This window comes from Stegodyphus dumicola, chromosome 6 (assembly GCF_044657685.1).
Source record: "Stegodyphus dumicola isolate Sdum_Otavi_A_Nest chromosome 6, ASM4465768v1".
NCBI lineage: Eukaryota > Metazoa > Arthropoda > Arachnida > Araneae > Eresidae > Stegodyphus > Stegodyphus dumicola.
Window position 1 is genome coordinate 209,328,420 of NC_140773.1, and position 25,610 is coordinate 209,354,029.

Genomic DNA, 25,610 nt, shown 5'->3' on the forward strand with positions numbered 1-25,610 from the left:
CTCGAGACCTTCTAACAGAAATTCTTAAGGTGTGCTGTTTTTAAATAATTTGTGATATTGCTATTCAATTGGCTTTTATGTGATTTAAGTTCTAAGGATATTGAATAAATATGGTAACACACAAAACATTAAACAAAAGCGCCTCTTTAGTTGTAATATTGTTACGAAATGTACAGGCGCGGTAAGATGGCTTCCCCGCAAAGCAGTTTTAGGATTGCCATAACAGGGCAAGGGAATGCAGGGCAAGGGAATTTGGCAAGAAATCGCCCGTTTGGCGACAAAATTGACGATATACCATGGACGGATGGAGAACCTTCTTGAATGAATTCTTACCGGTTTAGCCGAGAATGTTCTCGAACACAAGCCGAAAGCTATATAAACTCTGCTGGTCCGCAGTCAGTTAGAGAGTGCCTCGTCGAGAGGGCGAGTGAGTGTGTCTCGCCTAGAGTGCGAGTGTCTCGTCTCATCTAGTTAGTCCGTGCGGAGAACGATCGAGTTAACAGCCGGCCAGCGAATTCCGAGTGGGTCGTCGAGTGAACCGAAGGAATCTCTTAGTATATCGTGGGTAGTGCATCGTCGAGAGAGGTTAAGCTCCGGGAACGAGGAGCTGTGCTCGGTGTGTCGTCGAATGAATCTCGAGTTGTAGCGTGGAGAGTCTCGAGAGTACGCGAAGTTCCGAGAACGACCGAGCAGAGTCGGGAGCTTTGCGGTGAAGCTGTCTCCACAGTTATTGCCTGACAGTGTGAAGGCTGTGCCACTGATTTTTCCAGTGTGTTTAGAGTAGATCTTCGACGACTGCAAAAAGTGTTATTGGAGCTGTCCTGATTAATATTGGCTAAATAAAATGTGTTTCGATACTTCATCAAGTGTCGTCGTTATTCATTCCAAATCTACGAAACCCGTACGAACGTGAAGGAAGAATATAACGTAACAACTGGTTTCAAAAGAATGAAAAACGCAACAATATATATGACGATTGACTTCTGTACGCCAAAGTTGGCCGGGATATTTAATTTCAGAAAATGCAATTTTTGATGTCATTTTCAACTTGCCTTGAGATATCGGTTGAAATAATTCCAGGAAGCAATTTAAATAAATGACAGCAGAAAATAGGTATAATTTAACAGTTCGTGCATCGAAGTCGTGTGTTGTTCCGCAGCAGATTTCTTTATTAAGGCACGTCTTGAGTTGCGATAATATAAAGAGTATCAAATATGTCTACTAATATTTAAAAGTGCCATTCGATTGAATATATCAATGCTTGTTATGCTGTTTTTAACATTTCATGTGGTCTGGTAATCTGATAGTTGTTGTGTAATTTGAAGTACCACTAGAGGGCGGGAAAAGAATAAAGTTTGTTCATGCTGAAGGCGGCGGTCTAAGATCTGTATATAGTATCTAAGGTCTGTATATAGTAATTAAAATATTGTTAAAAATGTAAAAGTGTTAAAATTAGTAAACCCACTGAACCACCATCATCTAATTTAAAAGATGCACAAAATATTAGATGGTGCATCGGCGTAAGGAATTAAGGCTTTGTGAAGATTTTAGGTGTTCGATCCAAGTGTTTCGATTTCAATGAATATTTCATTCAAGGGACAATGGAATTCCAAATAAAGGTAGGGAAATCTTAAATTAATTATTTAGTGATTATTTTTAGTAAATTAGTAAGTATTTATTATTGCTGTTGTGGGTGTATTTAAATTAAATAAAATGGAAGATAGATAGGTTGAAACGTAAACGTTCCACATTGAGATCGTCTGTTACTAGGTTAATTAAAGTGATTGAAGATAAATTAAAAATTGACGGGGAGGAAAATTCGATTAAAGAATTACGGGAATGGTTTGAATTATTAACCGAAAAGAAAAATAATTTGAGAACGCTTGATGATGAAATACAAGAGTTAATTGATGTTAACTTAATTGAAGAAGATTATAGTATAAGCGAAGAATACAATGACAAATGTATAATTGCTTGTAGTCAAATTAAGCAGTTTCTAGGTGCGGTTACCGCAGTACCGCCAGCGAAGAATCCCCAAAGTTCTGATTTAAACCAGTCTAGTGGTAATGGAATTTTGCATGTAAGTTCCAGTTCTAGTGGGAATAGTACGCTGAAATTACCAAAATTAATGATTGATAAATTTTGGGGGGACCCCAAACAATGGAATGAATTTTGGAATAGTTTCGAAAATTCGATACATAAAAACGAAACGCTTTCAAAAATACAAAAATTTGCATACTTAAAAAAGCTTTGACAAGCTTTGAATGTTGTTTCAGGCTTTGAGTTAACAGAAAGTAATTATGATAGTTGTGTAGCATCACTAAAGGACAGATATGGTCCAAAAGACCTGATCATTGAATTCATTCATGAATAAAATTCTCAATTTAGAAGCCGTTAAAAATTCTGCTAACGTAAAGGCTTTACGTAAATTGTATGACGAATTAGAAGTTTCGATTCGTAATTTGGAAACTTTAGAAGTAACTTCTGGCTCATATGGACATTTATTAATTCCAATATTATTAAAATTAATTCCGGACGATTTAGTTTTGGAATTTAATCGGCAAAGAGGATCGAAAGATAAAGTTTCGGAATTAACGCAATTTATTAAAACGGAAATAGAATGCAGGGAAGTTTCAAATCTAGTATTAAATGAAAGGAAAAATCCTGTGCCTCCGCGAATCGATCAATCAAAATATGAAACTAGAAAATATGTAAAAAATACACCCACGGCTGCATTTCATACTGCAGTTAACCGAAAATGCATCTTTTGTGGTAATTTGCACGAGTCATTTAAATGCGAAGTGAATGTTTCTGATAAATTAAAGAAACTAAGATCCGAAAACCGCTGCTATTCTTGTTTTAAAAAATTTCATACATCAAAAGTGCAGAAATAAAACTAAATGTAATAAATGTGGCGGTATGTATCACAATAAATCGATTTGTACTAATAAATCCCTTGTAAACAAAAAGTCGGAACAAGGTTATTCAGAAAATGAAACTGAATCTCTGGCTTTGAATTCTGAGGAAAGAAATAAAGTTCAAAACTTAAAATTGATTGCTTCTGTTCCTCAAGGTGATAATAATAATGACTGTAATGCCAGGGAAATATTATTACAAACTTCTACCGTTTATGCTTGTTCTAAGTATAAATCAAAATTAACTAGATTAATTCTTGATCAAGGCAGTCACGGATCCTTTATAACGAAAAAATTGGCCGATGATTTAAAACTTACTCTAATCCGTCATGAAAGACTTTCTGTTTATTCATTTGGTGCGACCAAGGCAATGAATCATTCCTATCCGGTCGTTGAAATCGAAATTCAGAATTGGAAACAAAATAATAAAATAAAAATTGAATGTTTGATCTCGGATGTTATTTCCTCGGCGCCCATCAGTGTGCCTAGTAAACAAATTGCAGACTTCATGGAGCATCTGGGTTTGCAGATCGCCGATTGCTCAAGAAAAAATAACATACTAGATGTTGAGATATTAACTGGCAGGGATGAATTCTGGAATGTAGTTTATTCCGAAAGAATTAAAATATCTGAAGGGTTATACGCAGTTAGTTTTGTGTTTGGTTGTATTGCTGCAGGAATCGAGAAAAATAAAACAAATAAAACTTGTTCTGAAAATTTAGCGGTAATGACAGACACTGTTGTGTTGAAAGATTTAAGAGGTTTTTGGGAATTAGAACATATGGGAATTAATGATTCTAATTATTATTCCGATATTGACTGCGAAATAATAGACCAGTTTGAAAGAAATTTGCAGTTTAAAAACGGAAGATATGAGACAAATTTAATCTGGAAATACAGTCCGAATAATCTAGGAAATAATTTTAAGGTAGCTAAGAAACAATTCGCAAACCTTCACAATAAACTAAGTAAAACTCCGGAGATTTTTCAGGAATATAAAAATATAATTGAGAACCAGATATTAGAAGGAATTGTGGAGAAATGTCCGAATAATGATACAAATTTGGGTTATTTTATGCAGCACCGAGCAGTGATACGACCTAGTGAAACTACTAAGGTAAGAATTGTGTACGATGCTAGCTCAAGGACGGAGGACACGAATTCGTTAAATGACTGCTTTGAATCGGTACCTAATCTAAATCCAAATGTACTAGACATTATGTTAAATTTTCTTAAGTTTAAGATAGCGTTTTGTGGAGACGTTGAAAAAGCCTTTTTGATGATAAGAATTGCTGAAGGTGATAGACAATTTCTAAAATTTCTTTGGTTTAATGAAAATAATGACTCCTTTAAGATCTTGCAAATGTGTCGCGTAGCTTTCGGTGTGACTATATCTCCTTTCATTTTGGCCGCCACTATAAAATATCACATTCGAAAATATAAAGATAAAATGCCGGACAGTTTCCAAATGTTAAATTCTTCTGTCTATGTCGATGACCTATATTGTGGAGCAGGAACGGTTGAAGATGCATATCGGTTATCAGTAGATGCGGTTAACATATTTAAGGATGCTGGGATGAATTTCAGAAAATTAAGAACTAATTCTAAAGCATTAAACGATTTATGGGTCTCAAATGGGATTAAGGAATCAGATAACAAATTAGCTAATGAATCGAATTTCTTAGGCATGATTTGGAATTCCATTGAGGACAATATAAAATTAAATTAAAAAAATTTAATTGACTTTTCTACTGGAAACGATTTTGCTACAAAAAGGAAATTTTGCAAAGTATCGCCCAAATATACGATCCATTTGGATTTATTGCACCCTTTGTTATTCGGGCAAAAAATATTATGCAAGAAATCTAGTGTTCCGGTTCTGACTGGGATGAGGTCCTTCCTGCAGAGATTAAGGACAAATTCAACATTGGCGGGAGGAACTTAATGATTTAACTGAAATATCGATACAGCGAAATTTCTTTGATGACGATCCGATGAATATAAGCCTTCACCTGTGTTCGGACGCTAGTCCTAAAGCATATGGGGCTATCGCATATTTCAGATATTATACGAGTGATTCTGAATAAAACTTCCTTTATCATGTCGAAATGCAGGGTTGCACCTTTAAGATCAATCACGCTTCCTCGTTTAGAGTTAATGGGAGCACTCTCTATATGAATATGCTCGAATGTATAAATATTTAAAAGAATTGTTTGGCGATTTAATTGAGGATGTTTATTTTTGGAGTGATTCCGAAATCGCCATTACTTGGATTAAAGGTTCGCCAAATAATTGGAAACCATTTATCGCCAATCGTGTTACAGAAATACAGGATATCGCTCCACTTCCTCCAGACAGAATCCAAGAGTCGCCTCCATTTGCTGTGACCGGGTTGGACTTTGCCGGTCCATTTTTTACGAAGGACAGGCAAGGTAAAGTTTACATGCTGTTATTAACGTGTGCGGTCACTCGTGCCTTACATATAGAGATAGTAACTGATCTCAGCACTGAAAGTTTTTTGCTAGCTTTCCGAAGATTTTTAGCTCGCCGAGGACTGTGTACCACCGTGTACTCTGATAATGCCAAGACTTTTAAAAGAGCTGACAAAGAACTAAAACATATTTTTAAAACTTTGAGTGACTCATCTGTGAAAGAATTATTTTCTGCTAGAGGCATAAATTGGAAATTTATTATTGAGAGGGGTCTATGGTGGGGAGGGTTTTGGGAGCGTATGGTACGAACCATAAAATCCAGCTTACGCAAAATTATTGGTCGATCATCCCTTACTGTGAAAGAGCTTGAAACAGTGCTCATTGAAATCGAGGCAATGATTAATTGTAGACCAATTACCTACGTGTTTGCCGATCTCAATGAACCTTCTCCACTAACACCTTCTCAATTTCTGGTTGGTAGACGATTACTATCTCTGCCTGCTAATCAAATAACATCCTAGAAATCTCTGGACAATAGGTAAAATTGGAATTAATGAGAGGCAGAGATGGTAAAATAAGATCTTGCATAATTAAAACACCTACTGGTACCTTAAAAAGACCTATACAATTGTTTATATAATATGGAACTTAACTAATGTTTGTATTTTTAGGTTTGATTCTCCTGACCTCGCTGATAAGTATCATTTAATGTTTTGTAAAATTTATATGCTTATAATTATGTATGCATGTTTGTTATATATAACCATTTCTCTAGGACTGATTGTCGAAATATTAATTGAATATTCTAGAATATATTATTAAAAGATGAACTCTCCACCGAGTTCAGGTGGGGAGTGTTCTGTAATTTGAAGTACCACTAGAGGGCGCTGTTGCTCGCATAGTTGGAAAAGAATAAAGATTGTTTTTGTTGAAGGCGGCGGCCTAAGAATACGCTCTGTATATAGTAATTAAAATATTGTTAAAAATGTAAAAGTGTTAAAATTAGTGAACTCACTGAACCACCATTATCTGATTTGAAAAATGCACAAAATATTAGAATAGTAACACTTGATAATAAGAACAGCCTCATTTGACAATTATTACTGTTATTTTGTGCTCTGTAGCACATGAAATATCGTCTGTTGGACAAAAATGCAATTAAAATTTTACAATAAAAAGTCTTTAAAAATTCTGAATTTTAAGCATTCGTATCCTGATTTCATGATCATATATTCAAAACTCTCTGAAATATATTTTTAAATATTCCTCAAGTTTTGATTAACATTTTGTGTTACCTATTGCTTATTTTATGCAGATTTGTGTTATGTCACTTTTCAGGGTACTGTCAAATGTACTTTCTCTCGCAAAATAAAAAAAAAAAAAAAAAAAAAAATTAGACAGTAGACTAAGCTAAATTTTAACTTCTACTTGACAGTTATCATCATCGTAGATATTTGCTAAATAACTCCACGCTTTTATTAACAAAATAAGCACGTTCAATGCTGTCGTTATTTAAAAATTTTATTATTTATTTATTAGAATTATGAGGTAACATTAACGTTATTTAGAACATGAGGTAAGAGTAACTAAAGTATTTAAAACTTTTATCGATAATTAATATTCTATCAAATATTAAAATTGTATAAAAACTTAAAACAATTGCAAACTGTTACATATTGTTACGTTATTTCCTTCCTGCACGTTCGTACGAGGTTCGTCTGGATTTGGAGTGAATAATGACACTACTTGATGAAATATCGAAACGCACTTTATTTACCAATATCTGTCAGGACAGCTCCAAAACACTTTTACACTCGTCGAAGATCTACTATAAACTCGCTGGAACAATCAGCGACGCATTTTATTTTATTATTTTATTCATTAACTTTATTGAGGTTATCAGGGGCTAAAACCCCGTACGCACGTGAGAAAAACGCAGCAATATAAAATCTAAAAAACTTTTTTTTTTTTTTTTTTTTTGTCCTAGGGGATATCCGAAGGACTATTACTTTCGTTTTCGCATTTTACGTCGAACTCCTATAAATGTCGGTTCACTTTTCAAACTGTTGCCGCAAAATGTTAGAGTCTTGCATTATATTTGAAGAAATTAAATAATGAAAAATCTGCATAAATGTATATTTCTCGCATTGTAATAAAATAACGGTACATAGAGCCATCGAATTTTGAATGAGTTAATCCTCCAACGAATATGGGCCATGTGGAAGACCAAATTTTGAAATTTGGAATTTGTTTTATTATCAATTTCCTATTTTATAAAACTTTAAGGAATTTTTGATTAACAATCTCAAGGATTTCAAAGAGAGCAATCGCAACGTTGTGCAGAAAAAACACTTTTATCTCCAGCGCGTGAGTCTCTGTATGGGAAATTCTAAAGATATTTTACGATATTGATGTGTAACTGGAACTTTAAGTGCGAAGAACATGATATTTAATAAAGAAAGGTAACACACAAAATGTTATAAAACGTCCCTTTGGGCGTAACTTAAAATCTGAAACATTTTTAGTCCAAAGGGATTTCAGTCCCGAAGGACTATTGCTTTCGTTTTGGCATTTTGCGTCGGACTCATAAACGTCGGTTCACTTTTCAAACTGTTGCCACAAAATGTTAGAGTCCTGCATTATATTTGAAGAAATTAAATAATGAAAAATCTGCATAAATGATTGTCTATTTCTCGCATTGTGATAAAACAATGGTACATAGAGCCATCGAATTTTGAATGACGAAATCCTACTGCGAATATGGGCATCTGAAATCCCAAATTTGGAATTTGTTTTATTATAGATTTTATATTTTGTAAAACTTTAACGAATTTTTGATTTACAAACTCAATGCTTTAAAAGCGAGAAATGGCAACGTTATATAGAAAAAAAATACTTTTATCTCCAGCTCGCGAGACTGTGTATATCGGAAATTCTAAAGATATGCTTAATTTAACATTATTTTGCGATATTGCTCTTGAACTGAATTTTATGGTTTAAGTGCAAAGAACATGATATTTAATAAATAAAGGTAACACTCAAAACGTTAAAAAAACGCCCCTTTGGACGTAATTTAAAATCTGAAAAATTTCAGATTTTTTTTTTTTTTTTTTTTTTTTTTTTTTTTGTGACGTCCGTACGTATGCGTGAACGCACATATCTCACTTAACAAAAACGATTAGCCGTGGAGCGTTAAAATTTTGCAGATGAGACTGCTTTAACATCAAGTGTTGTGCGTGTCGCTCTCTTTTATTGCAATCGACTTACCAAAAAAAAAAAATATATATATATATATATATATTGTAATATATATGCACCTACCCTCTTGCCTGGCCTTTAATTTCGCAATTACTGGTCGCAGTCAGATAGATACTTCCAATTAAAGAGGTGTTTTAAACGTCGAAAATATTCATGTTTTGGCATGCCAAATTAAAAAATATATATATATATATATTGTGATGTAGCCGTTCCTCAATAGACACTAATGCCGGCTAGCTTTAAAAGGATTTATTAACAGAGCACACAGGAACGGTTACAAACAAAAGAAGTATATATAAAAATGAAACATAAACGAAATGGAACATCAAACATTGAGAATAACATAACATAGTAATCTATCATCATGGCGGCTGGAGGTCGACTGACGTTTTTTTGATATCGCCACGAGATGGCGTTTAAATAAAATAGTTCGGTTACAGTTCATGAGTTCATGGCGTGAATAAAATAGTTCAGTTACATTTAAATAGGTCTGTTACAATATATATATATATATCAATTGATTAAATTAAATTCTAATAATGACGATTCTCTACCTAAATTGCATCCCTGTTCCTAAATTTTGGCGAAATCCTTTCTTTAGTATAAAATATATTAACCTGTTGGCGCCCGCCAAATCGCCAAACTCATAAATCTGTCATATTACATAAAGTCCTTTAGAACACTCCTGATGAGAGGATAGCGTCACCTCGTGATTTCAATTAATATCGCTGATTGGAGGAGCTTCGTGACGCACACATATGTATAAGTAGGGCTTCTGCTCAAGGTACGAGGAGGAACGCTTGTGAGATGGATGCTAAAATAAACCTACCACTTTATATCCAAAATTTGTCTCATTCCTGTTGCCCCGGCTGCACAAAACAAATAATGTATGAGAAATTACATTTCATATATATATATATACAGGGTGATTATAATTAAAGTTTAAGTTTCAAAACGCTATAAAAAAAGAACCACTGATGGAAATGATGTGAAATTTGAAAGGATTGTTATTGAAGAAGGCGGAAAGCGTATGGCAGAAGAAAAAATTTAGTTTCAAAAGTTAGCAACAGATGGCGCTGTAAGCGGGAGAATCACGACGAGAAACGAGAAATGATTCGTAAAACAACGGGTTAAGGTGGAAGTTACACATTAAAACGCATTGACAAATTAGAATTGTTGAATAATTTTATTTGCATGACTGTACATATCACATCGAAAGGGACAAATCGGTTTCAAGAGTTTTGCGGCGACATACCACATAAGAACCATTCATCAAAGCAGTTCGGAACTGTCGCGAGACTGGCGCAAAACATGTTCAATATGGTGTCCACCGTTGTGTGCAACAAGTTGAAAGCGACAAACAGCATGTTCCACAACGGATCGCAGTGTCTCCGGGGTGATGTTCAGAATGTGTTGCGAAATGCGTGCCTTTAATTCCGCTAAATTTGCAGTTGGAGCACGGAACACAACATCCTTCAGATATCCCCTCAGCCAGAAATCACACGGAGTAAGATCAGGCGATCGGGACGGCCAGGCTGTAGGGAAATGACGGCTGATAATTCGAGCATTTCCGAAATGGCGCCTCAGCAGCTGCTTCACGGGATGTGCAATGTGCGGAGGAGCGCCATCTTGCATAAAATGATTTCATCCACACGTCTACGCTGTTGCAGAGCTGGAATCACGTGGTTGCGCAAAATCGATGCATACCTCTGACCAGTGACGGTTGCGATAACAGGACCGGAAGCACCCGTCTGCTCGAAAAAATATGGTTGTAGGATGAATGATGCCGTAAAGCCACACCATACCGTGACCTTTTCAGGATGAAGTGGTACGGGGTGCGTTGCCACTGGATTTTCTGTTGCCCATATTCGACAATTCTGGGTATTCACGTATCCTATCAGATGGAAATGGGCTTCATCTGTACACACAATTTTCCACGGCCATTCATTATCCACTTCCATGCGAGCCAGGAATTCTAACGCAAAAGTCTCCCTAGCTGTCAAGTCAGACGGAAGCAACTCCTGCACATGGCCAATTTTGTACGGATAGCATTGCAGGATGTTTCGTACAATTTTCAGCACCGCGCTCGTAGGCCTGTCCAATGTTCAGGCAATTTCTCGTGCACTGCACGGTTGCACACAACCGGCCGACCCCTCTTGTAATGCTGTGGCCACTTCTTCAACTACCGTCGAATGCACTCGTTTTCTCCCTCTACCAGATTGCACATCAAACGAACCTGTCGTTTCGAATTTTTGCATCATTTTCTTTAGACCTACGACACTCATTGGACCAACGCCTTCTTTTATACCCTTCAGTGTCCTGAATTTTTGCAGAGCTACTCTTGCACAATCATCATTCTTGTAATACAGCTTTACCAGCAGACGCGATCCTGCAGTGAAACACCCATGGCGAACGTCTGAGACGCGAAATGAGGAACAGCCTGGTACCTGGCGGCTTTATAACACTGTAATTTAACTAAAATTTTAATTTACGTCTTCTTCCGCTTGCAGTGCCATCTGTTGCTAACTTTTGAAACTAAATTTTTTCTTCTGCCATACGCTTTCCGCCTTCTTCAATAACATTCCTTTCAAATTTGACGTCATTTCCATGAGTGGTTCTTTTTTTATAGCGTTTTGAAACTTAAACTTTAATTATAATCACCCTGTATATATTGGACTAATGAAATCTAACATCTAATGCCGTTTCCCTGTTCATGTATTTAAGAAAGTTTTAACTCATTATAAAAATAATAATAATAATAATAATAATAATAATAATCTCAAGAATTTTACCCTCTGAACGACATAAATTGACCGGGATATTTAATTTCAAAACCTGCAATTTTTGATGTCATTTTCAACTTGCTTTGAGAGATCGGTTAATTAATTTAGAATAATTCAAAGAATGAGTTCAAATGAAATGCAGCAAAAAATGTACATAACTTAGTGGGTCGTACAAGGTAAGTCAGGTGATGTCCACTTCAGATTTTTTTAGTTTATATGTCATTGGTGCAATATTTCAAATTCAAGTTTAATAAAATCAGATGATGCATAGTCTGGTCCAAGGTGTCGCTGAAAATCTACATTTGGCTCATGTTTAGCGTTTTAATCTACACTGGTGTGCAAAAATTAAGGACGAGACGGGTTTTTCATTATAACTTTGTACAAAAACTTTCCAAATCAACACATTTAATACCGTAAGATCCCCAATACGTAAGGAGATGAGTAATGTAAGCAACACTTACTAAAAGAGAAATCAGAGGGATAAAAAAAAAGCTTTATTGAAAAAGTAGCATGGAGCACAATGCGACTGAAGGCCGAAACAACCCTGTGATGGGTGTCCAGCAAGAAACATCCGGTATTTAATAGGGGATATGATCTTCCCTGACTGCTAGGCAGGTTTCACAGCGTCTGCCCATGCTGAGAATGAGGGTGCCAATGAGTTGTTGAGGCAATGCTGCCCATTCGTCTTGCAGCGCCAATCGAAGCTCCGGAATCGTTACTGGTGGTAAGGTACGAGCTGCCAAGCGTCTGCCTAGAAAATCCCATACATGCTTGATGGGATTGAGATCCGGAGATCGTGCCGGCCAATCCATACGTTCAATATCCTCACTCTCTAAGAGCTGTTCGGCAGCTACTGTGCGATGACATGGTGCATTGTCGTCCATGAAAAGGAACTGCGGACACATAGCGCCTCTAAAAAGACGCACATATGGAAGAAGAATCTCGTTACAATAACGGGTCCCGTTGACTGAACCTGCGTCGAAGATGTGAAGGTCTGTACGACTACCAAGCATGATGCCTCCCCAAACGAGAACACCGCCACCTCCATACCTGTCCCTTTCAATGATGTTCGAGGGATGATTGCGGCTCCCCCGCTCTCTCCAGATGAGTGTGTGATGAGAATCGCTACTCAGACTGAATCTGCTCTCATCTGTAAAGAGTTCGTCCCCATTCATTGTCTCTCCAATTCCGGTGTTCCTGGCACCACAGAGAACGCCTTCTCCGATGGGCAGGCGTTAGAGGTACACACCGTACAGGGCGTCGTGCAAACAGACCACCACCGTGCAGTCTTCTGGCCACGGTAAAACGCGATATCGGTCGTCCAGTCGCCTGTGTCGTGTGTCTAGCGATTTCTCCCGCTGTCTGCCGCCTGTTTCTTCTGGCCTGTAAGGCAATATACCGGTCATCTGCGGGTGTGGTTCCTCGTGGACGACCACTACTAAACCCCCGGATAGCTGTTCCTGTAGTTTGAAATTGTCTCCAAAGTCGTGAAATGATGCTGTGAGCAATTCCGAACTCTGCAGCCACACTTGTCACACTGCGGCCTTTCTCCAACTTCCCAATGATTCGACCTCGGGTAAAAGCATCCAGATGTCGTCTAACAGATTGATGATCGCCATTTCTCGCTGAGGCAGCAACTCGGTGTGATTTTAACTGCTATACGGCGTGCAATCTCTTTGCCAGAAATACTGATCTTACACCGACAACATGCTTTATACTACTCAGACACTCCCCCATTACGTCTACCTGCATATCTGCGCATGTGCTACCGTACATCACCTTACTTAATCTCCTGATTGGTCTTTCTGTCCGCTCTGCCTCTTCGTTCAGCTGATATGCTAATTTTTCGACTTCGTCCTTAATTTTTGCACACCAGTGTATATCTATTGTATTGAACAAATGCAATGTCCTTTTATAAATGTCAAACTACTTTTATGTTCTAGTTAAAGAATACAAAGCAGAAAGTTTACCAATGAAAGTGTTTCACCAATAAAAAAGGTAAGAAAAATAAGCCAGACTGGTATTTTATTCAACAATTTTAATTTTAATTTTGTTCTTAGTACTTAAAACTTTTTCAGTAAAAACTCTGATAAACATATGTGTACATGCAGCATTATGTGTTTGCGTTCGCTATTTTATAGTTGTTTCTTTAATAGACACCCAGACAGACGCAAACAAAGGCATGAATGGACCATAAATCATTAATCCCTTTCTCTATAATACATTGCAATGTTTTTTTCTTTTCTTCTTTTTTTTTTTTTTTAATTCTACAGAAAATTCGTGACAGCAGTGCTTTTTCTCCATTATACGCTGCTGAGAAAAGCCAAGTTTAAGCTTCCAGTTTACTCGCATCATGCAGGTTAGGAATTCTTGAATCTGTGTTTTGGCCTCTAATCGTATTTAAACAAGTGAACAAAACGGGAGACAGATAAAGAAGTATTGCCGTTTTGATGGAAAACTTCCTTTACTGGGGAAAACAACGAAAAAAAGTTAATTTTTCGTTCTTCCGCTTGATGTACTGACTGTGAACGACGTGGAAGTATTAATTACCGAGTCCGTTTCTCAGATTTCATACGGCCATTTCCATTCCAAGCTAGTTCATTGACATCAGACTTAGTCTATAATTATTACACAGTAAATGATAGTAATTTCCTTTCAGTTAAATTAATTTTGGTGGTGGCTCATATCTCATGGACTTCGAAAGCTTTATCTTAATGGCTTAATCGGGAATGCTACGTTTCTTTCTTTCTTTAAAGCTTTGCATTCGCGTTAGCGACTGGAAACGATAAGAAGAATGAAATCAATACTTTTCTTTCTCTATGCGTATAAAAAGTTCGCATTTCTTAAATATATATGAATTTTGATTTACGCTACTCTATTGAGAAATAAATTTTACCGCATTGGTATGCGAATTTCTAGGTGTATTTAATGAAACAGTTCCATTTGCGCCAATTAGGTTATACCATTTTGTGCGGTTTCCCTCAATGGGGACTTTTCACAGAAATTTTTCCCTGATTTCTTTGTCAAATTGTAAGGGGAAATATGGCTCTTAGATGCCAGTCCATACATAATGTGTTCATGGATCTGATGCGTTTTTGGAAGGTTAAAGGTTTAATCACAGGCTTGTGAACCATCCGTTAGATTTTATATCATATTTCGCAGAAATCAACGCATTGAAACGACGTGAGATAAATTCGGAGATAACAGAAGATAATTTAACTCGCCCGATTGGGAGTTGAGCATGAAAATAAACTTAAAAATAAACTTTAAAAATGCATAATAACATAGTACAAAAGCTACTTCATAATCCCTAGCTGGAAATATTCTGTGGAATCAAGAAGTATCAAAAGGTGCTGTAATAGAGTTGTAAACTTCTGTAAGTATTTAAATCCTCTAGATGGATTTTTTTTTTATTCAAGTAGAAAAATGCACCCATTGCCCCGAACAATTAACTTCACTAGACTTTTTTTTTTTTCAAAGTATCCAAGTGATTTCTTGGCTAGCATGAGATTTAGACCTCTTGCCAATTGTTACATTAGACACGACTGGTAGTTGAGAGATTGCTCTCCAATGAGTTTACAACGATAACGAACTGGGTACTGCGATTAGTATCATATGATTTACAATATTCTGACAAAATTAGAGTTCTCACTAAAATAATGTGGCCCACCAATGGCTTAGCGGTAAAGTCGCTGAACACTGGTAGTTCAGTCCAGGTAGGTGCGAATCTCGCGAACGGGCTGGCTGCATGGGCGTTTCCGTTGTTTTCCCCATGTGTAACGTGGATACGAGCTAGTTTCCCTTGGAAGTCCTCCACGAAAGCATCCCTCCCATAGGCAGATAGCCCTCGATGCTTTGTCATAACGTACATAAACCAAAACCACTCAAACAATGCCGCACCGTATTAATGATTGTATTCCCCAGAAGTGCGGTTGTACTAATGCTTACTATATTCCTTTTATGTCCTTTTTAGCACTGGAGGTAATATTAGTCTTGATCCTCTTTTTTTTTTTTTTTTTTTTTTTTTTTTTTTTTTTTTTTTTTTGTCCTCATCACATTTCAAATCTTTGACACGAAATTTTATCCCCATGCATTACTTCTAAAAAAATATAATGAATAGGGGAAAAAAAAAAAAAAAGGAGTGACTCCATCGGGGGAATTCTGAAGATATGTTGTTTTTAAATATTTTGTGATTGAATTTTATGTGGTTTAAGTTTGAAGAAAGTGATCATTAGTTGAATATATTAATAAGTAGAGTTAAAAAGAAATAAAGTTAGTAATGAAAAGACAAAAAAATTTGTTAGTCATTTTTCTATGAACATTGAGCAGTGGCATGATAAACTGAAAAAAGACTAAACAAAAATATATGGCAGCACTTTAACACTCTATTGGAAATTCTAAAAATATTCTGCTGTTAAAAATTTTGTGATTTTAATGTTGAATTTTATATGGCATAAGGCCGAAGAAAGTATTGTTTAATAATAGAGTTAAAAATATGAAAAAGTTGTGTAAAGTTAGCTTGTTAAGAAAACTGAACCCGAATATGCTAAACTGGGAAAAGACTGGAGGGAAAAAAAAAAAAAAAAAAAAAACAGAAAAATGAGAAAATGAGAGAGAGCTACCCAGAGCAGTTAGTAGGTATTTTTTCACCTTAGACACAGAGGTATACGCGCACCTACATACAAACAAAATAACTGTACCTCTATACTTTTGTATTCAACATGCGAAATCATAACATAATTCTTATATTATTAATAATGATAATTTCACGTTTAGAGAAAATTAGTACATATAATAAATTTATATTTGTAAATGAAAACAGCAAAAAGTATCTTTTGATAAATAGCTAATAACACTGAAATAATATAAAAAGCATTGCACTAATATTCAAGTTCTCGAAAATTCGATAGTATTTTTTGCAAACGCTACTTGATTATTTAATTTATGTTCTATGGAGAAAATGGTGATATCTGAAAGTTTTTTTAGCCCCCAAAAAAGGATTTTGTATTTTTATTATTATTATTATTATTATTATTTTAAGTTTCATGAAGCTTTTTTCAAGCTAGGAACAGTAATTTCCAATGTTAAAACTATTTTGAGCACAATTTCCGAATTCAGGTATGAAACTAAACCTCAGGACTAAACTGAATTCCTGAATTACCTATTATAAAACGTCTGATTTTGGTTTAGCAGCTAAAATTATGGAGATAACATATTTCTCTAAATCATATATTTAGCATATCTGGAGCGTTCACATAATTTGGATACATAAATGTAAGTTAAAAAATGTCTTTTTAAAATTGCCTTAAGTACCCCTGTCTTCAAGCAGTCTTCGTATACTTTACTGAATTCAACCTAATCTAACCGTGAAAATACCTAAATCCAATGACATTAAGGTTCGAATCCCGCGAACGGGCTGGCTGCATGAGTGTTTTCGTGGTTTTCCTCATGTGTAACGTGTATACGAGCCAGTTTCCCTTAGAAAGTCCTCCACAAAGGCATCCCTCCCCTTAGGCAGATAGCCCTAGTGTGCTTTGCCATAATTAAATACACACAGACACACACACACACAATGACATTAATTTTTCACAGTTTATAGAAACTGGAAATCGGAATCTAACCCGCGTATAACTGTTAATATCTAATTTTAGTTGTGGAATTAAAATATTTGTTATTTTTTTCATTTCAATTTTGAAAAAGAAATATTTTTCTAAATAACTGTTTGTTTTACCAGCTGATTTCTTTCTTTCTTTTTTTTTTTTTTTAACTTCTCGTCATATTTTGTTAATGTTGTCACCTTTAAAGTTAAATTTTCATATTGCTCAAGAATAGTTCCTCTCGTTTTCAATATTCATTGTATAGTTTAGGATTAATAATTGAAAATTAAGAAGGGTAGCGGGAGTATTCAAAAGGAGGAAATATTAGAAAAATTGAAAAATATTCTGCATATTCATAAAGTACGTAATTATCTAGAAATAATTTATGTTATTAATCACAATAATGATTCAAATATTTATAAAAATCATTAGTTGAATATATTAATATAAATAATATCAAATTAAATGTATTTTATATTATACTAATAATAATTCCTATAATATCAAATATCCCATAATAATAATAGTAGCAGTTGATGAATTTAATTTATCCCATAATATTAGTAGCAAAAGAAGATAAATCTAGAACGTAAAATTTATTACGCAAATTATTTAAAAAATATTTACTAAAATAAAACTAATTAGTTAAATACAAATTATTAAAAAACTAAATTAAATTAAACAATAAGTTAAAAATATTACTCCTAATTTTTATTTTGAGTGTTCAGATAATTTCTCGATTTTTCAATAATTTCGTTACTGCATTTTAAACCTATGTGTAGGATGGATGCCTTTGCATTTTGTATATGTGTGGTTTAAAATTATTGGAGCCATCTTTCTTCATTGCTTTCAGCATAGCTTGTTGAAGTGAGAAAAATGTATTATTCACCATTTCGAGAGAAATATTATTCAAGGCTATGTTTACTTCTTCTGTCGTGCCTCTTCTACTAAGAAGAATATGACAATGTTTTTTCAAATTTTTCTCCATGATCTTTGCATTTAGTCCCCAGTTGTGTTTTTTAAAAAAATCAACATTAGCATAAGATTCCCCTTAACAATTATTTTCCGAAGCACGTTTCCAAATTGTTGATATGGTCTGTCTGTTGCACTTAAATTGTTTTGCAGCTACCGCAATTGCACCTTTGAGCAAATTTTTCATTTTTCTTTCGATGCATCAAGAACTGGATAATCGCAGCTCGATCTTTGCTTGAAAACTCTCTTTTCTTCATCTTACTTTTACAATAGCTTGATATTCATTTGAAATAAAACAATTGATTTCTATCAGGGGATGAAATTAGAAAAATAATTATAATTTGTAATAATTAGGTTAACTTAAAATCTGAAAGATGTGTTAGAACAAATGAGAGATGTCCAGAAACATTGATTTTGATTAAAGCCTTCGCAATTTTGGGCTACTACATAGCTTACAGCTTCATCCGCTAGTAATTCCCGATTAAATATTCACTTGCTACTATTTTTATGGGACAGAAGTGGAATTAGTTAGGCACAGTATTAAAAATTAAAATAGAAAACCTGGCGACTTTTCACACATTGCGTGAAATAATACCAGCAGAGAAGAAGGGTGAAAATAGCCATGTATTATTCTGAACTTTGAACCGAATGGAACGTACCTCGTCTCGTAGAACTATGTCCCTTTTTCCGTGCTCCTGGGTTCAGACCCTATTCCAATGTAGCTGTATAATCTTTTTTTCGATCGTTGTGCATACCAACGTACTTCATGCTTTACAATAACACCGACAACTTGCGGTGGAACTTAAGAATTCTACATAATAAATTCAAGCTTAAAGAGTAGTGCTAGACTAGCACCTTAAGTTAAGACTAGCAAGGTTACTCGACAACCTACCCGGCATGATTATTATGTAAATGGCCAAAAACAGCTTAACTCCAAATTAAAATGACAGTAACTTATCCAGCCTAATATCCGACGAATTTCTCTTAGCCTACCAGCAGCTTCATGCACAAGGCAAGTTGGCCGCCATAGCAACAGTAAAACGTCTTTATTGCAATTCATGCCGTTAACGATTCTTCTTTTCAATTTAACCTACATCGCTTGCCAAATAAATTATGTATATATATATGGATTGAGAGAGACGAGGTAAAAAAACAGACAAAACATGGCCTAAAGGAAGGACTGAAATTCAATCAACTAGCAACTGTTAGTGAAAAGAAATAACACAACTATATGAAATATACGTCGTTATTAGGCGACCAGTAAACGATTACTCTACTGAGATATATAATATATGGAGTAAGAAACATCTTTTATTAATTTCTCTAACTCTAATTTTATAGTACATCAAATTTATGTAATAATAATACATCAAGCTGATAGTAAAACTATCAGCTTGATATATAAATTTGATGTACTATAAATTGCACTAATTAGAGATTTTTAAATACATAAACAAGGTATTAAATTACTACTCACATTAAGACTGATGATTTTGTTAAGCAACATGCAGTTTTAATTTGAAAAATAAATTAAATCTCAATATTCCATACAATGATGGCATTCTTTTGTCGTAACTTATCAGAAATTTGTTCTACCAGGCTGCTTGGACAATAAAATCCGCATTGAATGGCAATAACTGTGAGAAGTGACAATTTTCCAGAGCGTGTGGATAAATGCCGTGGTAGCGCAATGTAATACAAATTTACACAAAATGGAAACTCAGTTAGAAATGTTTCTTACACCTAAAAAATTGCATTTGCACGAGCAGTTTATGTTATTTATCTCTTAGTACTTATATATAATCAAATATTAATATTTCCACAAATTTCATACTCAATTATAACTCATTAAATTACATATGCATGCTTTATATAATAATTTTCAGTACATTACTTCCCAGACTCCTTTCTCCTTCCTGCTCGTTTAAGGCTTTGATTTGCTTTAATTTTTGCAAAGTTGTTTCTGAGTAAAAATAACTTGAAAAAGATCCAAGTTTTATTTGAAGGTATTGTTCTCATGCTTAAGTGATAGCGAAACAAGTGTCAGTTCCCCCCCACACACACATGCTTCTTATCAAACACGTACATATGTATATATCTATATAAATACGACACTAGGACTATAGATAATCAATTTACAAAGACTCTAACGGGAATTATGCTGGAACTTCCGTCTGGATAACAAAAACGTGTCAAGAAGATATATACTTCCTTTCTAAATAGGGGGGGATTCATAATTTTTCGGATGAACTAATAACAGAATTTATTCCGGATGCAACTCAGACAGAAAGACACGATGTAAATTAGGAACACTAACGAATATATAATAAATCTGATTTAAGAAAGTCATTAATTTAGAAGTGATATTGATAAAAGACACCGCCTTTCAAAGAATCAGTGCAATTACGAAAGTATCGTGGCCAAGGGGATGGGAATTTTTTTAGAAAGTTTTTTTAATTAAAATTATGTAATAAACTAATATTCATACCTTAAATAAATTTTCAAAATAAGTGTTTTATTGCAGCTAAATTTTAAGTAAATAAAAAAAAAAAAAGGAAGACAAAATAAAAAAGAAAAATTAACTTCGAGAATGCTATATGATCTTTCTTCAAAAAATATTTTCACTTTTTAATTGGTTTTCTTAAGTAACTTTTAAAGAAAATTAATTCAATTTATTTGTTTTTATGTAACTCATATACACGCGTTAGGAGAAAGGGAGACGCACTTGGAAGGGGAGGGAATTACTATGAATCCAGACCAATAAAACCATTTACTTATTCGGATAAAATACTAGTTCATTGTAGAAGAAATTTAGTATCTTTGGAGTCAGAACAATTCACGTGTTCTTGGCTGCTGAGTGTCAGCTATAACCTAAATCATTTACGATTTACTCAGATCTCTTGGAACATCTTAGCCAGCATTTTAAACCTTACAGCCATACTCAATCAAGTAGTAAAGTTTAGTGATCAAGCTTGCTTAACACAAGCAGGAAGCTATATAAACCCCGCTGGTCCGCAGTGAGAGTGCCTCGTCTAGAGTGCGAGATAGTGTGTCTCGAGTTAGTCCGTTCGGAGTCGATCGAGTTGACAGCCGGGCAGCTAGTGCTGAGTGTGTTGTCGAGTGCACCGAAAGAGTCTCTTAGCGTGTCGCGGTTAGTGCATCGTCGAGAGAACGTGTTGAGCTCCGGGAAGGACTGAACCGAAGAGTCGGAAGCTGTGCTCTGTGTGTCGTCAAGTGCATCGCGAGTTGTGGCGTAGAGAGTCTCGAGAGTACGTGGAGTTCGGAGAACGGCCGAGCAGAGTCGGGAGCTGCAGCCTGGTGCTTTGCAGTGAAACTGTCTCCACCGTTATTGCCTGCCTGTGTCGCTGATTGTGTCAGCGTGTGTATAGTAGATCTTCGACGACTGTAAAAAGTGACTTTGGAGCTGTCCTGATTAATATTGGTTAAATAAAGTGTGTTTCGATACTTTATCAAGTGTCGTCGTTATTCACTCCAAATCTACGAACCCCGAACGAACGTGAAGGAACAAATTAACGTAGCAACTGGTGTCAGAAAAAAACGCTACAGTGCTGTATTAGAAATATGGCTTTATGACGTTGTCGCCAAATTTGCGAGGAAATTGCCGAAAGTCCCCAAACCTGTTCACCATTTAACCCCCCTGGGTGTCGACGTAGAGAATTCTGTGAAGCTACTGACTAGGATCTGTACATAGGCAGTCTCGGCCACAGGGGTATAAAATTTATGAACTTGGTGGTTCTGAAGGCCCCGGGAAAGGTGACTCATTGGCCGGCCTCGGGGTCTGGCATGCCCTGAGCGGTTGGATTCGTTAGCCGGTGGAAATTTCCTCCGGTTTGCTGGGTAACAGCCCTCTGCGACGGGCTCGCCCATGCGACTGGCAGGAGCAATTGACGACCAGTGCTGATTGGTGTCTTATCCAGGTGGTGCGCTGCTTCCCTGGAAGGGTAATAGTGGAGGTTGAACCTCCACAAAGTGCCCAAAGGGGGAATGGACCTGTAGTGTGATTAAGTTCACGAGCAGGGAAGGCCCAAGTCTTGTTGTTAACCATTTGATGATATTTTGTTCCAGTCCCTGCATGACTGTAACTGAACCGTAATTGAATAATAAGTAATCTCTATATTTAACTGTAACTGTATCCGCCTGTTATATGTACTGTAACTGTATGTGTCTTCCAGTAATTTCGAGGAACAGAAAATACTGAAAATTTCTCGGGAAACTAAGTAAAACCGGAGAGAGCATCAGTTATCAGTTTTTAAATCACAGTTAACTTCGAAATGTTGAGTTAAATTTCCGAGCGAGCTTAGCTCTTTACATTGTGTTTTGCATTGCGTTTTGTTTAACGTTCGTAGTAGTTTTAAAGTGGTAACTACTGATTGTGCTCTGCCACACTAAGCACAGCTGTACGAATACTTTTGTGGAAAGTTCTAGAACTGTAACATGGTTCTTTGTGAAAATTAATTTTATCAAATTCTCATTGGTTCTGCGTACATTCAATCCATTACGAACCCTTTAGCACGCAACAGTATTCTAGAATATCTATGACCTCACCTTTATGAGCTGCAATATGTTATACCATCTGGATAATAAATGAAAGCTTTTATGTAATTTGTGAAGTGGCAACACTTTCCAGGCCGCATGAATTATAAATATCCTGATAATTTGTGGCAACATAATGTAAAGCTTATATATATATTTTTTTTAATTTAAAAAAAAAAAGTAAAATGATTAATCTATGTTTTCCGACTGTTATCCGCTTCAGTGTGAAGAACATAATATTTAATAAATGAAGGTAACACACAAAACGTTAAAAAACGCTGCTTTGGGCGTAATATAAAATCTGAAGGCTTTCAGATTTTTATTTTTTGAAAATTTTTTAGAATGCGAAATTTATTTTTATATTAGTTGCGTACTGTTACTAATAGGTAGTAGAGTTTTCCTCATCATTCAGAAGACATGAAAATACGTTTAATTTAATTTTAGTTACTTTTAAGCTAAAAAATATATGTAAGAAACATTTCACTGTATCAATAATTCTAAATAGAAACATCAATACAACGAATTTGATTTGTATTATATAATGTTAGTTTATTGACAAATAAAACTGTATTTTTTATTTAATGTATTACGTAACAAAATTCCAATAATATATGGAAATATGAATTCATATTACATCAGGTAACAGAAAACTCGGAAAAAATAAAATATTAACAGTTAAATTTAGGAAACTTAAACACTGGCCAATGTAAAAATTATTCACAAAATTTTAGCATTTGCAATAAAAATAGGAAAACGATTATTATTAAATTCTAACCAGCGTAAGAATATTTTTTGAATATCAATATACAAAGTTAATGTAATCAAATACTTTAAATTTATTTATTTGCTGAACTTACAGTAGTAAAAATAAGATACGTATATAGAACAGTTTAATTAATTTTAACTTACTAAGATTTTTTTTAAATATATCTGAAAACTAGTTGCCAATATCTAAAAACGAAACATTATAATTTGCAATGAAATAATAAATACAGAAAATTATTCTTAACAATATTCTTAAAGTATTGCGAGATCAAATGATAAGGATATTTATGTCTGTGTTTTTATGCAATGCATCAGTTACTGTAAAGACAGAACAAAAAAATATTTACCGCTTTAAAGACAAATGTTTTTCATACTACATTCCCAGCAATACCATTTTAAAGATAAATTTTACATACTTCCTCATTTTATATGTTTACTTTCAACTCACAGGTAATCTTTATTACATATGTCTCTCATGTCTTTCAAAAATTCCTACATGGCTGCTTTTACATCATGCTTAAAAAAAATGTAATAAATTTGAAATAAATTTTAAGTCTTACCTACTTCGTTGGTTCTACGAACGGAAATGAATGCTAAAAATGTGATACGAAATACATGGAATGACTTTAAGAAAAATTCTGCATCGAAAAAAATCTGGTGTTTTCAAACTTATGATGTGAAGAAAAAATTGGAGGGAGATGAGAATTCTAGCCGCTTTCTAATCGGTTTCAAACGCAAGGCATGAAAAACAGCATTAGATACGTCTTCCCTCTTCTATAGCTGTCGGTTCATACAATACCTACAGTTCCTGTAATTCTTTCGTAAGCATTTATTACATTTCTGCAGACGTATAAAAAATTGTCTAATGCTAGCTGCAAATGAAATAGTACTGTCTGAAAAAAAATACCTCACTTATGCGGCTGATTGGACAATACACGTGTAAACCGCATGACGTAGAAACTACATGAATTTCACGATCATCTGAAACAGCAAGGTCAAGATGAAATAGCGAAAAATAAATGAAATTAAAAACAGGGAAAAGCATATTTTCACTGTTTTCTGTTTAAATAATAATAATAATAATAATGTCAAATAGAAGAGGAAAAAAGAAAGGTGACTTTCAAACTTTTTTCACAAAGTTTTATTTTATGTGAATCGAAAACAAAGTTTAGTATATGAATGTAATCGCTAATGCACAAACAAAATTAAAAAAAAAAAAAAAATATTACAAACACTCAATATATATATATATATTCAAACTCTTTTCTAAAGTAATTTTCTATTATTTATTTATTGATAACTTTACTGATGTATATTTATTTCGACAATGCTAAGTTCGGCTTTTTTTTTTAACCTCGAAGAAAATATATTGTTTTCAGTAAACCTGGGAAAATCAAATCCTGGTAAAATAAAATTCGAAAACAAGTTAATCAATCGTGACAAATTATCGGACGAAGAACGGATAAAATTCAGTAGCAGCATTTGTCATCCGAGCGCCATGACAAGTGTTGCCATTGCGCGAAATAACACCTTTGTCTTATCTTCCCCTTGACATTCTGAATGTTGTCATTTAACATAAGGTGTTTAATTTTTCTTTCCAACTTAAATATTGTTTTATTGATAAAAAGTCACTTAAAGTCCATAAAGCACTTTTTTTAAATAATTTAAATCTTTGTTTAGTTGCTGTTGTTGTTATCTTGTCCATGTAATTTCGTGGAAGAAGGGTTGCCAGAGCCACAAGGAGGTTGGACTTCCACCTTCCATCCCAATTTTGAGGGACAACACCTCGAGGGAAGTGGGGTTCGGATATCTAAAGTGCCCCCATGCCACAGAGACACTATAATATTACAAGCCTCCATGCGTTCTCGGAGATTCGAACCATAGCCCTTCAACATCACATTGCTGTAGGCTCCCCAAACCACTATACCGTCTGGGAGGCATCTTTATTCAGTAATATATCTAAATGATATATACTAAAACACACCTAAATTATAATACATCTAAAGGATAATTTTTAATTTTTAGGAACGTTTGCAGCTTTTTTATATTTAGTAAAAGATACTTTTAATGCCACATTTTGCTTCTTTTTGAAAGTAATAAGTTTTCAATTTGCAATTTTTAAATTCAAAAATCTCTCTCTATATATTTTGAGTGGCGTCAGACTCTCTATATTAGGCATACAATGGGTAAAATTTTGCAAAAAAAAAGAACGGTAATTTTTATCAACAATCTAAAATAGCAGTTTCTAGATCTTTTATAAATTTGCATTGCTTATTTTGAGTATATTCTATTTCAGACATCATTTCTCACAAATTTTTCCATTATGAGACTCAA

The 25,610-nt window shown here is 34.7% G+C and overlaps 1 protein-coding gene across 2 annotated transcripts in view; it reads right to left on the reverse strand.

Annotated features, from left to right (window-relative positions):
* Positions 1–24,070, reverse strand: part of Bmcp (uncoupling protein Bmcp mitochondrial) — an 87,575-nt gene extending 63,505 nt beyond the window's left edge. The window contains exon 1 of one of the 2 annotated variants that reach the window (XM_035352731.2): positions 23,837–24,070. The gene's annotated coding sequence lies outside the window, so the exon portion shown is untranslated. Of the gene's footprint in view, positions 1–19,846; positions 19,956–23,836 lie in introns of those variants that run through there. The other variant, XM_085819438.1, reaches the window with a different exon arrangement.
* Between the last annotated feature and the right edge of the window lie 1,540 nt (positions 24,071–25,610).